The following is a 3,097-nucleotide window of genomic DNA, read 5'->3' on the forward strand; positions in this document are numbered from 1 at the left end:
GTCTGCCCTCCCCGCTTCCCCCAATCTGATTGATTTGTTGTAAACCTGTCCAAGCTGCTTATGTTAAAACATTCTCGGTTGTCTTTTGCGGCATTCCAAATACTAGCAAAATGTACTTTATTGTATATAGTACTATAAATTATATAATTTATATATATATATATATATATATACATACACACACACACACACATTATATTATATATGAAGTTTGCTTCCCAACCACATGGTTCTGGGTTCAGTCCCACTGCATGAGCAAGTGTCTTCTACTATAGCCCCAAGCCAACCAATGCCTTGTGGGTCAATTTAGAGCTGGAGACAATGATTCATGGGCAAGAATCATTGCCCATGAATGGCTTATTTGAAGAATAATAGTAATTTCTAAAATGGAATTCGTCAATGCCAAGAATGCTGCTGTGAAATTTACTTTGGTCAACCAACAGTTCCGAGAAACAGGTGTTGTTTTTCTTATAAATGATTGTTAAAAATTATGTTAGTTTTTGCTTCGTGTAAAGTGGATGAATTTATTTTGATGGTTCTTATTTGGAGAGAACAGATTTAATGTAATTGAAAGTCTGTGCAATCCCATTTAATAAGTTTTGTTATAAAATCTTTTGAAATTGTCAGTAATTAGAGCAATGCTTTTATTTTCAATTAAGAAAAATATTTAGGACTGTGAAAAATTAATTGTTCCAGCATAATTATACAAAACTAACAGACATAAAGCTCTGTTGTATACACAGCAACGTGCATTCGATAATGAGTGTTAGTGTTGTATCATTTTGTTTTCTGAAAATGTGGAATGTTGTTGTTTCATCATTTTTGAAGATGATTATGTAATTATGAATGCAGTACACAATCACCATTTAAATTATAAACATTGTAAGAAAGCAAAAAGAGTACACTTAATTATTTCTTTATTCTTGATTGTATGCATGAGAATTTGAAAAAGAAGCAACCCGGACTAGTGAATAGAGATGGCCCAATTTTGCTCCACGACAAGGCACGTCCTCTCACTCCTCAAGCTATGATCCAAAAGTTGCAAAGCCTGAATTATGAGATTTTGCAACATCCTCCCTACTCTCCTGGTATCTCTCCTACTGATCATCACTTATTTAAGCATTTTGAGCTTTTCATAAGCATTCTTGAATAGAGAAGAGGTAATTGAATCATTCGGATAGTTTATCACAGCAAAAGATGAATTTATTTTTTTTAATGATGGAATATATGACATTGAGAAACGTTGAGTAAATGTCATAAATGAACATGGATCGTACTTTGATCAAATAAATCAGTTCTCTAACATTTCTGAAACATTTTGTTACCTTTCAAATACGACATTTCATGTGAAACAACCTAATATTTATACAAAGGAAATAACAGGAGATAATTAAATGGGCATGATTAAGCAACAGTAATTAAATGGAGATAATTAAATTAAATGGATCAAATAGATTAGTAAAACTTGTGTGTCATCATTTAATGTCTGTTTTCCATGCTGGCATGGGTTGGATGGTTTGACAGGAGCTGGCTTGGCAGAAGACTGCCCCAGGCTTCAGTTGTTTCTTCTGGCATGGTTTCTACAGCCTGATGCCCTTTCTAATGCCAACCATTTTATAGTGTATACTGGTTGCTTTTCTACATGGTACCAGCGCTGGTACACGGTGCCGGCATGAGTGCTTTTTATGTGACAACACACATACACATCAAATACCAAATTAAAATATCTTTTGATGAATGTTTTTTACTGCCAATAGATTCTCCCTGTTGTCTTTGATTAATTTTAATTGTACACCACCACCACAAAAAAAAAAAAAAACAAATCTAACCAATTATATAATTTTAAATTAGAAATTTTTTTTTTAGTTGTCAGTGTTTAAGATGCATTTATTGTTAATGTTATTGTTGTTCATCATCTTAGAGTCCTTAGAATTAAGCAGCAGTCATATGCTGGGGTTGATGTAGCCAACTGATCTTTCTGCTCATCCCCACCCCCTCAAAGTGTGTGGTCTTGAGCTCATCTTAGAAATGGTGGACAGGGACAAAGGCAGGGACAGCAGCCAAACATTTCACCTCCTTTTTCTTTCATCTGATTTTAATTTAAACTACCCTCTGTCCCTTTTCCTATCCTGTCCTAGCAATGTGTCCCTTATAAATTTCACTCTGTGGTGAATAATAAAGAAGTTGTTAAAGTGGTCAAGCGGGCAGAATTGTTGCTCCACTGGACAAAATGCTTAGCAGGGTTTCATCCAGCTCTTTACCTTCTGAGTTCACATTCTGCTGAAGTTGGTCTTACCTTTTATCTCCCCCTTTTTTTTTTTTTCTTGGTTGGGGTGGGGTGTCAATAAAATAGAGTACCAGTTGAACACACAGGGGTCTATGTAATTGACCTAGCCCCTCCCCTCAAAATCTCTGGCTTTGTGTCAGAATTTGAAGCAATTCTTGCCGTTAGAATGATTAGCACATCAGACAAACTGCTCAGTGGCAGGGTTAATAAAATAAAGTACCACTGAAGTACACCTATCAGTTTCCTTGCTTATCTCTTCTCCATTGCAATTCTGTTAGAAAAGATGACTGTTATCATCATCATCATCATCATCATCATCATCATCATCATTGTTGTGGTTGTTGTTGTGGTTGTTATGGTTAATTTGGTTCTGAAGGAAGTGCGTGTTCTGCAAGTGTAGCGAATAAATATTGTAATAGTCTTGCTAGGTTATTGATCTTGGTGTTTATTATTAGACGAGACAAAACTAGTCTTGGACTACTGTAAAATTATGACAATTAACTTGTCTCTGTTGCATTGTTGTTGTGTGTGTGTGTGTGTGTGTGTTTGTTTGTGTGTCTGTGTTTGTCCCCCCCAACATCACTTGACAACCAATGCTGGTGTGTTTAGGTCCCCATAACTTAGCAGTTTGGCAAAAGAGACCGATAGAATAAGTACTAGGCTTCCAAAGAATAAGTCCTGGGATCGATTTGCTTGACTAAAGGTGGTGCTCCAGCATGGCCACAGTCAAATGACTGAAACAAGTAAAAGAAAAAATACACATTTATGTGTGTATGTATATATATAGACAGACCCATTTTTGTGTGTGCA

At 35.6% G+C, this 3,097-nt stretch overlaps 1 protein-coding gene across 2 annotated transcripts in view; it reads left to right on the top strand.

Annotated features, from left to right (window-relative positions):
- Positions 1-3,097, top strand: part of LOC106873770 (E3 ubiquitin-protein ligase RNF19B) — a 57,903-nt gene that overhangs the window by 34,456 nt on the left and 20,350 nt on the right. The window lies entirely within an intron of this gene.

This window comes from Octopus bimaculoides, chromosome 24, assembly GCF_001194135.2.
Source record: "Octopus bimaculoides isolate UCB-OBI-ISO-001 chromosome 24, ASM119413v2, whole genome shotgun sequence".
Lineage (NCBI taxonomy): Eukaryota > Metazoa > Mollusca > Cephalopoda > Octopoda > Octopodidae > Octopus > Octopus bimaculoides.